Source organism: Xenopus laevis, chromosome 9_10S (genome assembly GCF_017654675.1).
Source record: "Xenopus laevis strain J_2021 chromosome 9_10S, Xenopus_laevis_v10.1, whole genome shotgun sequence".
NCBI classification, from domain to species: Eukaryota; Metazoa; Chordata; class Amphibia; order Anura; family Pipidae; genus Xenopus; species Xenopus laevis.
In genome coordinates, this window is record NC_054388.1 from 64685455 (window position 1) to 64700181 (window position 14727).

Consider the following 14727-nt stretch of genomic DNA (forward strand, 5'->3'; position numbering starts at 1 on the left):
CATTCTGTGATTTGATTAAAGTGTAATGTTAACAAGCAAAATTGCCCAGTAATCCCAATATGTTGGATAACAATGAATTGACCAATAAAGGTTTGCTACAAAAGAGTCAGTAAATTCTCTTCCATCTGTAATTAAGCTATGTTAGAGGGCTAGAGGAAGCGAAATATCCAGTTTAAAGGAACAGCAACACCAAAAACTGAAAGTATTTCAAAGTAATGAAAATATAATATACTGTTGCCCTGCATTGGTACAACTGATGTATTTGCTTCAGAAACTCAACAATAATTTATATAAACAAGCTGCTGTATAACCATGGGGCAGCCATGCAAAGCTGAAAAGTAAGAAAATACATGATACTCAGCTGATAACAGATAAGATTTGTAGTATACAATGGGATTCTTCAGACTAGTGTTTTATCTACTGTGTATTCTGTGCTTAAATGGCTGACCCATGGCTACACAACAGCTTGTTTATATAAACTATAGTAGAATTACTGAACCACACACACCAGTGTTACCAGTGCAGGGCAACTGTACATTATACAGTATTGTCATTCCTTTAAAGTGCTTTCATTTTTTGGTGTTATTGTTCCTTTAAAGGAAGATATACATCTTTTACTTCAAAGATGCAACATGCAAAGATCACTTGGGGGCAAATTTACTTAAGGTCGAATATCGAGGGTTAATTAACCCTCGATATTCGACTGTCGAAGTTAAATATTTCGACATCGAAGTCGAAGGATTTAGCGCTATTAGTTCGATTCGAAGGATTTTAATCCATCGATCGTACGATTTTTCTTCGACCTAAAAAAGATAGCGAAGCCTATGGGGACCTTCCCCATAGGCTAACATTTGACTTTGGTAGCTTTTAGGTGACAAACTAGGGGGTCGAAGTTTTTTTTTAAAGAGACAGTACTTCGACTATCGAATGGTCGAATAGTCAAACGATTTTTAGTTCGAATCGTTTGAATCGAAGTCGTAGTCGATGGTCGAAGTAGCCCATTTGATGGTCAAAGTAGCCAAAAAAACATTTTCGAAATTCGAAGTTTTTTTTCCTCTATTCCTTCACTCGAGCTAAGTAAATGGGCCCCTTGGTGTGCAGTTGCATACAGCCAATGCCATCAATTTTTTGGAAATTGATTGGTTAAATCAATAGTGCCAGGCCACCAAACACTCACTGCTATTCAACTGAATCATGGTTTATTGAGTGTTTGAGTGCTGCTAACTTTTCTACTAGCAAGAACCTTTGAACTCTAGCTCAGTGCCTTCAGTGTGTGAAACTGCAAATATTATGATATACTTCAAAAAGTGGATAAGATTTTCAGCCATTACAAGTCTGAGATCCGTAACAGACCATGGATAATTTTCAGTCATGGGCAATATGATGAAATGATCACATCCAGCTTCTTATGATTGGAGCTAGTTTTTTGAAAAGTGGGTTTTATATGACTTTATTTTTTTACTTCTGATAGTGTATTTTTACTCATTTAAGATTGATAAGTGTATTTGTGAGTAAAAATACACAGGGCAGTTCTTTATTTAGAAAAGAAAACTTCTTTATGTTATTTGGGTAGGTGCTTCTTAGACACTCAACACCTGAGACTCAACTGGAGACTGTACTTTTGAAAGAAATGCAAAATATTGCAGCATAAAATTGTCCCAGAGACACTAAGAAGTAGCAGCCTTCTTACCACTCACCAGAATTATACTGCCAATCAAATTGCTGCATTGGTTTATTCTGCCTGACCCATGAGTATTTGATGGGCTTTAGCTTTCACATGGCCTTGAAGGTCAGCACATAAATACTGTACATGCCAGTGTAGTTCAAAAGTATCTTTTTCAATCTTTTTTGTCTATAAGAAATAATCATACTTGTGTGTGTGTGTGTGTATAGTCATCTTGGGATTTATGCTTTCTTGGAATATATATTCATATACATTCTTACATTTTGTGACATTTTCTACATTACAAAAGAAAGTAGATCAGTTCTGCCTGGATCTTATTCACAAAGGCTAAATAGGCAAATTGTCACTAGCTATTCCTACATCCTAAGGGAAGGGAGGGGAATCCTGTATTCATGGTCTTTGAATATGCCAGAAAGGCATTAGAATAGTAACAAGTGATACACATTAAATATGTTATATTTATTTCAGAAATGACTATTGGTAAAACCTTTGTAAATACTCAATTCCAGAAGATATGTATTCTGTTAGTTTGCATCATCAAACCTTCAACTATTCTATAGATCCATGATGCAATTGGAATACATTATTTCAATCCAAGCATTCAATGGTTCAATAATAATAATTAGGGATGAGCGAATCTGTCAAACACATTGAAGACAATAGGTGACGAAATTTGCACAGTAATCCAAATATCAGCTAAAGAATCTATTACAGGAAAGGTATATAGGTTTAAAGCTGAGAGGCTCAGCCCACCTTTTAAGTTCTTATTTTTTTTCTGCTCTAAGGAATTCTGAATCTGCAGTAGTTTATCTGGTAACATGCAGATGATGATGGGAATTATAGTTCAGCCAGATGGAATGCTGTTTCTCTGATTACATTAGAAATTCTGATCATGTGTTCTATCTTTGATTCTGTTCCAACACATCAGCCTTGTTTTCTGAATCCTTTATCTATTCCGCAGACCTTGTGTTTTCTCTGCTCCTGGTATTTGGCTAACCTTTTAGCTTATGTATATTGTTAGTCTGCTCTGTTTACTCTCTATCTTCACGTGTCTATTCCACATTAAATTGACTCTCCTACATACTGTGTGTTCCCTCATTAAATTCATTGCACAAAACCCTGGATAGATTTAATAGTTGGCTTGCCTGGTTGCCTAGCAACATGAGGAGATTGCGTTTCTTGCAATATACTGTACGATCATTTATTGCCTTTTGGAAGTGTGTGTGTGATAATAGGAATGTAGCCCCTATTAGCTTTCATGAGAATTACAGTTGCCTCATTAATTAACATTTTTGTTTTTATCTTATTATTTGGTGAGTAATTCAGGGTAGCTTCACAGCGGGCCATTTTAACTCTTCTCTGGTTGCTAGGGTCACAGATCCAAATGACTGCATAGTTAATAAAGAGCTTGAATGCAATAAAGAGATGCTAGGGCAAGTGATACAAACAACCTGAGCAGAGGAAACAGCATGGCAGCTCTCAATTGTAGTAATTCTTATTACTTTCATAGTGGCCAGACAGCTAGACATAGTAATCGATACAAAAACATCTAGAATGAAATGTATGATATGCAGAGATGTAAGGGATACATTTCTTTTATTAACAGTGTTATTATGCTGAGAAGCAAATAGTAAAATGTTCTCACAACCCAGTGGGAGTAGGCACGAAAGGGGGAGAGTCATGACATAAGGGGGCAGGGTAGTGAAGTAAAAGGTGCAGGACAATGACAAAGGGGTTTGGGCATTGGTGCATAGACGGATGGAGGGCAGGTTATGGAGTGGCATTTAAAGGAGCAGTTCAGTGTAAAAATAAAAACACGGTAAAATAAAAAAATAATTCTTGTGATCAAATGCAAACTCATTGAACAATAATGTTCCATGTGCCTTTAATCATCTATTCAAGGCTTATGTTTTCTAGTGGGTTTGTTTAAAATGAGTTTATTTCAAATGTTCTACAATAAGCAAAAAATGAATTCAGTCTCCTAATGAATCTTGTGAAAGAAGTGATAATGTTTGTTATCGACTACGCTAATTAAGAAAGTCTTCCCCAGATTGTGTTCAGCTTCCCTTAGCATTAATGCAGACTGGGTTAACCTAAATAATTTGGCTAACTGTGGCACTCAAGCTGGCTAGGCCTGTAAGTATCTCCATGTCGGGCAATCAGTAAGGGTTCCAAGCTATGGATTGGAGGAAGTTAAACAATACGTTTAAGCAGCGGTATTTCTATATGGCTTTATACTATTACAAGGCTTGTACTAGCAGTAATGCAGCTAACAGCACAATGCAACACACATAAAAGAGCATACCATAGATGTCCATATAAGATAAGGGCAGATTTATCAAAGTCTAATATTGGAGCTCACAACAGTAAAATTCCTCTCTATTCATTCCAATAGGATTTTTAGAGGCATATTTATCAATGGAGGAAAGTAAGTTCACCGTTTCATAAATGCTCCTGGAAAAACCCCAAAGGAATTGTACTGTGGTAAGCTCTAATGTCACACTACTCCATGTGCCTATTGGTAATACTAATTAGTCATACTGTATGTGATAATGTGCTAATAAATATTTTAAACATGGGAATGCCAGTGTTTTTCTCAGCAAGAAGAAATGTTTTAGGACTCCAGCTGGTGTGCCCTTGATTGCCCTTGGTGGGCACTTATTGCTGCAGTCTGACACTACTATGCTCAGCACATCCCATGATGTCTTATCACATAACTTCAGGGACCCAGGCCCCCTAGCAATAAAAATGTTTTTGACTTCTCCAACACCAACGCTCTACTCTCACAGGACATCCTTGATCTCTCCTTGCTAAACCCCTTTGTTCCCACTGGAGTCCCTGCCTTACCAACACTTTTATAAAAATTTTTTTTTACAAATGAATAATTAAATATTGTGTAAATATATTACAGGGCTCATTTAGTTATAGCAACATTTGGCAACATATAGTTGAGCAGCACTTTCTAGCTTTTTTATAGAGACATGGAAAGTGATGTACTGGGCATTTGAAGGGTTTGTCATCAACTAAAAAGAGATGGCAGAGTCAGTAACAGATGCCTTGTCAGGTATGAGTTGATTTTGCTGTCTTATAATTTGCCTTCCAATTCTAATTAGCCTTCCAATTGTCTCACAATTCTGACAGAACTTTACTTACTAGACTTTAAAATTCCATCACAGGGACAATAACTTATACTCACCTACAACATATTTGAGAGCAGGCCTTCTTGGTTCTTAAATGTTAGTGCTGAGAATCTAATTAAAAGCAGTCTAAACATTCCATAAAACTGTCCCATTGTGTCCTGTGGTTCTTTTGAGTTCTCTAATGTAGATGACCAAGTATTGTGTGGTTGAACAACATTAATTAGATTGCCTTTAACTGAATGACACAGACTGGCCAAGCTTAAGGAACGCTATGGAGTTTGCTATATGACATGCTATATAAAAGCATTTAATTCAATTATTCAATTTTAATTTGTGGTAATTTAACTGCAACTAACCATACATTGCTAATAGTAATACATTATCTAACAAACTTTTCAGTATAATATAAAATCATAATTTTGTAATTGTATGTTGTTTGTCTTTGACGCATTTTTTGTGGTTTTTATGTCACTGACGTTTTTTTTTCTATGAGCACTTAAAGTACAGCAAAGCATTATTAATTGTTCATGCTGTCATACCACCTTGGTATTAACATCACATTCTGTGTCTTGAGCTTCCTGGCTGCCTGCCTGTCTAGGCATAATTACCATGCTAGACAATTGTCTTTGCCTTGCGTTGTGCAATAGATTTCTAAAATCAATAGTTGCTTTTTTACCCGGAAGGAACTGTGTGAGAGTTAGTAGCCCACTTGTAATAAACATAGGCTCCTTGGGGTTCTTTTGTAACCAGAAGGAGATAGAAAAGTGCCTTTTAATGTGTTACTGTACACAGTTGGTATTGGACTTATATTGTCTTTATATAAACAAATATGAATTCTATATATATTATTAATACATTAAAGAGGTTACAGTCTAAAGAAAAAAGTGTAATACCTCCAGTTACAATCATTTGAAACCAAGATTCAAGTGTGAGCAGAGCAGGCAGTATTCTTATTGTAGGATATTGGATCAGTTGGATCTAAACCTGGTGGATTGAGTAAATTTGATAGTGGAATGTTGCTAAAAATCCATCCATCTCTGTGGTTGCTGGACTACAGGTCCTATCATGATTTACCCGTGGAAAAATGCTGGAGAATGTTGGAAGTTGACTTCCATAAACAATTGGTTGAATATTGAAACTAATATCTCCATAGGTCTGCTAAAGATACACCAGGGCAGTATATTAATAAACTGGGACCAGTAGGGACTGAATTACCTTCTAGGAGTCAAGAAAAATGACTGCTTACTGATAGTTACATAGTTAAATTGGGTTGAAAAAAGACAAAGTCCATCAAGTTCAACTCCTCCAAATGAAAACCACTAATCCACATAATCTCACTAACTTCCAGAGGAGAGAAATAAATACATTTTAATGTTAAGTGGCTAATAAGACTGAGTAGGTTTTTTAGTATTATTAATTATTATTATTAATTATTATTATTAATTTATTAATATTATGGCAAAAATTCTATATACTGTATTTCATGATAATAATCTGCTGCTATCATTAAGTTCCATGGTTGGTTCACTTGGCATGGTATTTTAGTTACTGTGCTGTAGGCATAACTCTACCATTCCCCTTATAGCTTTGCATGAATGAAATATGAGTTTCCTAAAAAAAAACATTGTTGTAGAGCTTGGGCACTTAGGAATCAAACAATGGACCATGCAAGCACCAAGCTTTTTAGCACATTAATGACAGAGAATAATTGCACACAGAGACATGCTTAGTCACTCGCAGTTTGATTTTCTGTTCTGGCAAGAGCTGGAACTTTGTCACTCCTCATACCAGCATTATTAGCTAGCTGCTGAATGCCACACTGGAAGTAATTATTCCTCTAATAAAAAATGTGCCCACAATTTCTCCAGGACAAGGTCAAATGGGGACAGACAGAACCTCTAAATCTTGTCAGGAATTGTTTTTAACAAGTTGTCAATAATTTAATTGATGCTGTTACTTGGCTGCTTGCCGAGAAACTCTTAGAAAGTAGAGCCATGGTTCTTAACCTCCACTCTGAATCAGGGGATTCACACAGTCTGTTCTTTGTCATTATATTTCATCTTGTGGTGCTGGTTGCAACATGTTTGGAACAAGTAATTTATAGATAGGAGCTGAGATGTCAGTTCTAGATAAGATAATTGATACACATATGCCACCAAAGAATTGGTGGGTCTTCATTTTATATACGTGGGCTACTTTTCAAAGAGGCAGCATTAAATCACCATATTTTATTTATATATCTGCACCATTTTCTATTATAGAAATTTGGTCCTGGCACAAGCCTCCTAGATTGTAAACCCACGTATACTGATCCCTTCCAGCAATTTTTTTTATGTAATTACATAGTTAAATTGCGTTGACAAAAGTCCATCAAGTGCAACTCCTCCAAATGAAACCCAGCATCCATACATACACACACATCGACCCCTCCATACACTCACATAAAATATATATACACCCATATCCATATAAACTGTAGTTTTTAGTATCACAATAGCCCTGGATATTATGCATGTCCAAGAAATCTTCCAAGCCACTCTATTTATAATTTAGCCATCACAACAACATCTGGTAGTGCATTTCACAACCTCACTGACCTCACTGTGAAGAACCACCTATGTTGCTTCAAATAAAAGTTATTTTCCTCTAGTCTAAAGGGGTGGCCTCTGGTATTGTGATCCTCCTTATCGGTAAAAAGGTCCCCTGCCATTTGTCTATAATGTCCCCTAATGTACTTGTAAAGTGTAATCATGTCCCCTCACAAGCGCCTTTTTTTCCAGATAAAACAACCCTAACCATGACAGTCTACCCTCATAATTTAAGTCTTCCCTCCCTCTAACCAGTTTAGTTGCACATCTCTGCACTTTCTCCAGCTAATTCATATCCCGCTTTTTTTTCCAGTGAAAACAACTTTAACCTTGACAGTCTACCCTCATAATTTAAGTCTTCCCTCCCTCTAACCAGTTTAGTTGCACATCTCTGCACTCTTTCTTTTTTCAAACTAACTTACTATGTTACTGTAGGGATGTGATAATTTAGACACCCTCAAATATTATAGGCAGGCACATCCTAAAGGTTTTAGCCCCCTAAATGGGTCCTAATAGGGACTTGTGTCATTGCTCTGCTTATGTAAGCCCCTGTAGTTCTCACAGTGTACGCTAGATGGCACTGTGCTATAGTATAAAGGTCTAGAAAACCATGTGGTCTGGGTCCATTTTGCTTTATCCCTTACCTGAGCAGGCAGGATGGGAATGGGTAATGGAACCTAGGAGCTCCGGCCCTAGTAAAGTGGATAGCTATACTCATCACTCTAGGAGTGATAGATAGGTTATTTAGTTGAGCAGCTCAAGGCTCCAACGAGGAGAATCAGAGGGATTTAGATCCCAGAAGTAGGGACTAAGTGCATAGACTTAGGGATGGTAGAATTTCCCCTAGGTTCCACTAAGGGCACAGGCTGAAAGCTGGGGTACCTTCTCTACTGCTGCTTAACTACTGCAGTAACTGTTCCCTTGGCTGCAGGGGATCAAGCTGTGTTCTTTGGTACTGTGAGTATAAACTAATCCTTTATGATATATGTTCTCTGTACTCCTATGTGGATTGTTCTGTAAATAAACCAAGTTCCTGGTTAAGCATAAAAGAACCGCTCGCGCCCAGTTCATGTGCATACTGTGTATGTTACTATGTTAGATATCTGCTCAATCCAACCTTTAATGATTACATTTTAGTATTATATATATTATAAACATTTTTTATTTTGCACAACCTATCTATTTACCCAGTTTTTATTTTTACACTGAACTGTTCCTTTAAGCCTTCTAAACAGATGACAATCTGTTATGTGTCATCTTTATTTTTGCACAGAGCAATAGACAAAGTCCAGAACAGCTGTCTTTCAATATCAGACAAAAAATGGCCAGTGAAAGCACTTGGCCTATTAGATCCACAAGTCACTAAACTGGGTATCTTCAGCAAATACCAGATGGAACATCTGCTACAGAGTTTATTTAATTATGCTGCTTATTTTGATCCATATATATATATATATATATATATCTATACATTAAAATACCAACAGAATAAAAATTGCAAATACGATTATTTTATATATAACAGCTTTGTGCTGAAAATATAAGAAAAAAATACAAGAAATAAGAATATGTGAACAGAAATATCTACTTGTGAGAGTTTATAACTGGAATATGGAATAATGGAAACAGGCAAGACATTAACACTTTATAAACAAGGTACACATTACATTACAATAGAATGTAGTTTATATATCCATCACTTACCCTGATGACCAGGAAGACTGTGAATTGATAGATATATGTCCCTCTTAGTATTCAGACTTAGCAACAGTATGTCTATGTCAGTATGACAGCTTAGATATTAGGATGACCTTGCTCTTCCTAAATTGCTTGACTTCATTTCTTGGCATCTTCATCTTTTGCTGTCACCAAGCTGAGTTCCTGTAAAATATATTGCAAATTAAAATACTCCATGGTAAATAATATAATAAAAGAAGGATTATGCTTTAAAGACGAGGAAAGAGTCATGGCAAGCTGGGGTGGGGGTTCGGGTGCCAATGACTAACGCTGGTGAAAATTCATCAGTGTGATGTCATTTCGGTCGCCGGCATAACTTCGCTAGTGAAGGAGTTAGACTCTAGTGGTACTAACGACTGGCGAATTTGCAATCTGGCGAATGGATGTAACAATCTGCTGTGTAGCCATGGGGGCAGCCATTCAAAGCTGAAAAAGGAGAAAAGGCACAGGATACACAGCAGATAACAAAAAATCTGTAGAATATACAATTGGCTTCTGCAGAGTTTATCTACTAAGTGGCCTGTACTTGGATAGCTGCCCCCATGGCTACACAGCAGCTAAAATATAGTTGGGTTTCTTAACCAAACACCCCAGTTTTAACAGTGCAGGGCAACAGTACATTATTTCGTTATTCCGTTCCTGGGTGCAATTAACGTGACATCCAACTTCCATAGGATTGTTGCTTGAACCAAATGATGCTGGACTACATCTCGCAGCATTCTTTGCGATATTATCAAGGGTTATTGTATGATGAAAAATGGAAAAGCAATAATGCTTTACAAGTTTTATAGGGCAACAGTGACCAAGCTAATGCAACCCAAAGCACACTCCAATGAAAAACTTGCCAATTCTATTAACATTTGACTATATAGAGAGTGACAATTTGCAGAAGGTTTTCATTTCTTATTAGTTGTTGTTTTAGAGTTATTTAGCTTTTTATTCAGCAACTTTCCAGTTTGCAATTGAAGCAGTATGGTTGCTAGGTTAGTTTGGACCCTACCATTTATTTTAATTAGAGAACTCTGAATAGGAGAGGGTCTGAATAGAAATATCGGTAATAAAATGTAGTAATAACAATAAATGTATAGCTTTACAGAGCATCTGTTTTTAGATGGGGTCAGTGACCCCCAAATGAAAGCTAGAAAGAGTCAGAAGAAAAAGGCATATTAATAAAAAAACTATAAAAAATAAATATTAATTGCTTAGAACTGGCCATCCTATAAGATTCTAAAACTTAACTTAAAGGTGTATTAAAGCTTAACTAAAGAAGTAGGGCGGAAATTATGTACATTATATTTTGAGCTTCTATACCAGCCCAAGGCAGTCACAGTAAAGTACTTTAGCAGTAAAGATCTGTGCCTCCAGATGCCTCTGTAGCTCCCCATCTTCTTTGCTATTGATTCACTGCAGATTCTCTGTGCTGTTGTCAGTTACTGAGTTAAGGGACAGATTTACTGAATATAAATAACAGATACACAATTTACAGAATATAAATATGTCCGATTAGTAAACAATTCTGATTATTGGTACATGACAGCTCAGAAACCAGTTTAATCAGTAGCATCATCTTATATGAAGGCAATCCTCATTATCTGATGATTATTTGCAACAACCCCTAATATTTGCTTTACAGCTGCTGTTTAAAGCACACTGTGCATGTGCGTGTTACAGCCACTCTTAACAGAATTCAAAATGAGAAACTCTTGTGACAACTTTGAAGTACTGGATCACTACTACTATAGAAATGCTGAACCTTTAGGCTGTTCACTAAATTATATATATAATATAATTATATATATAATAATAAAATAATATATATTATATATAAAATATGGCATTGCTAGCAATATTAATTGTAAGGGTTTAGTTCTCCTTTAAAGACGAAACACCCTTTTAAGCTCTAATTAAATTAACAGGTATTGTATCTGCCATGCTGAAGTTTTAAAACAGTATAATATTGGCAAGTAGGGATGAATCTTACTGGAGAATCCTTTAGCATCTGTAATTATGTTTGTTATATGAATTCGAAAGGTAGGGGGTGCACAACAGTTTTAAAGAAGGTTTAAATTTCCTTTAAAATGGGTAAAGGGTTTGAAAACCAGTTGGATACACCAATGGCCTTGTTTAATAAAAAGCAAAAATAGAGTTCACCACATTTTATCTTAGATCTTTATTCACTTGTATAGGTTTTTAAAGGGGACCCGTCACCTAAAAAAATTATTCCAAATCCTAGTTAGTCAAGCAAAATAAACTTTAATTACACTGTTTAAATTATTTTAATCTTTTTTCGATCAGTCTGGGAACTCATAATTATAGCAAGGCAGGCATGAGCCATTTTGTGGACACTGTTATTAAGGCAAGTCTTGCATCATCCCAAAGTCTTGTTTGTGCACCAGAATGGGGGACCCAATGTCCTTCCCCATGCACTGGCTACACAATTAAATGGTTAAGAGAACTGGGGGAATGTGGGGAGAGCAGTGACATCTAGGAAGTGCTGAATGGAAAGTGAAAGTAATTGCTTGTCCCGCCTCTATGCCTAGGCATAGAGGAGGGGCAGACAATATTTGATTGACAGCTGAGATTTTTAAATGAGTTTACAACAGCTAGGAATGCTTTAATAAAAAAAAGAATTTGGATTTCATGTTTAATTTGAAAAGTACCTTTATTATACAGCTTTTTATGTCTGGGTGACAGGTCCACTTTAAGGAAATATTTATCAGAGGGTGAAAAGGTTGCTCAACATATGAGGGTCATCAATAGAGACCCCAGCTGCAATACAAAAGCACTAAAGGGAACAAAACTCTTAATCCTCAATCTAGAAGCACTTACGTCCAGAGAGATTCTGTGTATCCCAGAAACATAATACAGACGTTTCATGCTGTGCATTTCATAAGTCTATAAGTCCATAAAATGTCAAGTTATGCACCCTAGTTATGTTCATAGCATATAATTATTCTCCCCCAAGTTGAAAATGATTTTACTTTCCCCTTTATACTGATTATAATCAAAATAATTTTTGTCTGTCTCTCGTTTTCAGCAAATGTTAAAGCACCAATAAAGTTCTTGCCTGAAATAATTTGCTTTGCTTTTTTAATATAGCAGTTCTAAAATTGCCTTGAGCTAATTATATTTTTCCCTTTTGATGGAAATATTTGCTCATAATCCACTTTGGTGAAAATAACTGTGTAAGATTATTTCAGTTTTCAGATTTAAAAGAGAACTAAATTCTGAATAAAAAATATATATTATACGTAGTGTACCAGCCCAGAGGTTCAACAACCCCGCAATATCTGCCCATGTTTAAAATTCACTTAGATGCTGATACTGCTCGGGACTAAGGTTTTCCGGATAATGGATCTTTACATAATTTGGATCTTCATACTGTATTGTACTGTAAGTCTTCAAGAAAAGTCTATCATTAAATAAACCTAATAGACTGGTTTTGCTTCCAATAAGGGTTAATTATATGTCAGTTACGATCAAGTACAAGCTACTGTTTTATCATTAGTGAAAAAGGAAATTATTTTTTATAAATCTGGGTTATTTAAATAAAATGGAGTCTATGGGAGACAGCCTTTCCGTAATTTGGAGCTGTCTCAATAAAGGGTTTCCGGATAACAGATTCCATACCTGTAGTTACTTACTTCATTAACGCGTTAAAGCATGTTCCTGCTCATCTGCATGGTTACTAATGTATCCATCAATGGTAGCTTCAGGGTTCCCACAGTGGCTTACATCAATAGGCACACCAGACTTGGGCCCAGTGAATGAGATGAAAATACCATTTTGAATGTGAGTAGATAAATGCTTCTGTCTTTATACATCGGATGCAACTGTGGCAGATGCAACTGCAGGGTGGTTGAAATTACACTGGAATTACAGGGGAAAATGCCCAGTTAATGATTAAAAAATGCTGATTAGTGTCTGAAAAATGAATTGTGCACACTGCACTTGTATTCATAAATGATACCTATAGTTATTAATTTTAGGGTTTGACCACTTGTTCAGGTGGATAATGGACAATCAAAAAAATCCAGTACTAGATATAAAAGAAATAAAATCAAGTATTGTTTTTTTTTTAAGAGCTACATTGTCTGACAATGTATTTCCCGCTGAAGGCAAAACATCCATGCTGTGAGACCTAGGCTGGTAGCATTAAGCGTTGTTTATAACAACTTATAATTGTTAGGTTGGAAGAGCATGTCAACCCAATAATTCTTTGCCTGATGAAAGAAAACACAATTATAAGCAACTTTCTATTAGGAATCGATTAAAAATTGCCAATGCTTTAAACATTATTTGCGAATGTAGTTGCTATTGAAGCAACATTTGTTTAACTCCTGGTTGTTTTTAAACAATGTTGCAAAAGCCAGTCTCCTCCGGCAATTCAGTTCTGTCAGTTCCTTGGCTTGTGTTACATTGTTTTAAAAGCCAGAACCACCAGGGCAGAGAGTAGAAAGGGACAGACAAACACTACTTTCAATAGCAATACAAATACAAATTAAAACTAAAATGAAACTTAAACACCATAGAAAATGTGTAATGATAGTATATTGCAAAGTTGCTTAGAATTATATTTTTTTTTATTAGGTACAATATTTGTTTTGGAGATGACATGTCCTTTAAAGTCACAGTAACAGATTGCTGCAGGGAAAATATTTAGGGAGGGGAGTACTAAAAAATATTTTATCAAATACTGTGAGAAAATAATAAAACCTATTTGAGATAGAGAATAATTGAATATCCTCTACAGTAGGTGCTATAAACCATCCCCTTTAAAGATCCCATTTAAAGAATAATAATGTACTAAACATACCTGAATAATAAAATATTCTGCAAGTGTGTTTACACCCCCCCCCATGGAATATATCTTTGACATGACTGATTATAATTGGCTCACTGGAGGCCATATTTAATCTCAGAGGGAATGAAAATGTCACAATTTAGGAAGCATCGGCCAGTAAGGGTATTCCCATCAAGCTGATGAGACTGCTGCCTTTATTAGCTTGAGAAAAATAAAAAGACATTTCTCATTGTACTGCTCTGGTTTATTCTGACTCGCCTATTTGTATCTGGAGATATCAGCAGTGAGATTAATGATGCACAACAGAACCACCATGAAGCTTAATATATACCAAGGATCGAAGCATTCTGCTCTCCAGTTTTACTTTTATCACTGAACCAAGTCAGCACATGATGTCAACTGTACTGTAGAATGTTTAGCATCGTCTAAAGTTTGTGCAATAAAGATGCAGGCACTGGGAGATGTACGACGCTGCACCTTTCTGTGCTTTGTATTCTGCACTGCAGCAAATGGGCAATGCTATTGCTTGGAATACTCTGTGCAGCAGAAGTGACTTCTAATGAATTTAAAACTTAGCCGATAGTAGGTCTCCTTTTTTATTACAAATTGCTGTTACAGTCGCTGAAATCGTGCTGCATTTATTGGATATATAAATGCCATTCACTAAAGGTACTTGCTCCAGAAGCTGATCCTTGCACTTGTGCATAGATGCCCCTTGTGCCTCGGATTCTTTTTCAACTCCTCTTGGCAGTTGCATACAGCGTGCCTATTGAC

General features: G+C 36.1%; 1 protein-coding gene across 1 annotated transcript in view; it reads left to right on the plus strand.

Moving 5' to 3' along the window:
* The window catches only part of csrnp3.S (cysteine-serine-rich nuclear protein 3 S homeolog), a 69346-nt gene that overhangs the window by 12524 nt on the left and 42095 nt on the right, over nt 1-14727 (plus strand). The gene's annotated exons all lie outside the window — the stretch shown is intronic.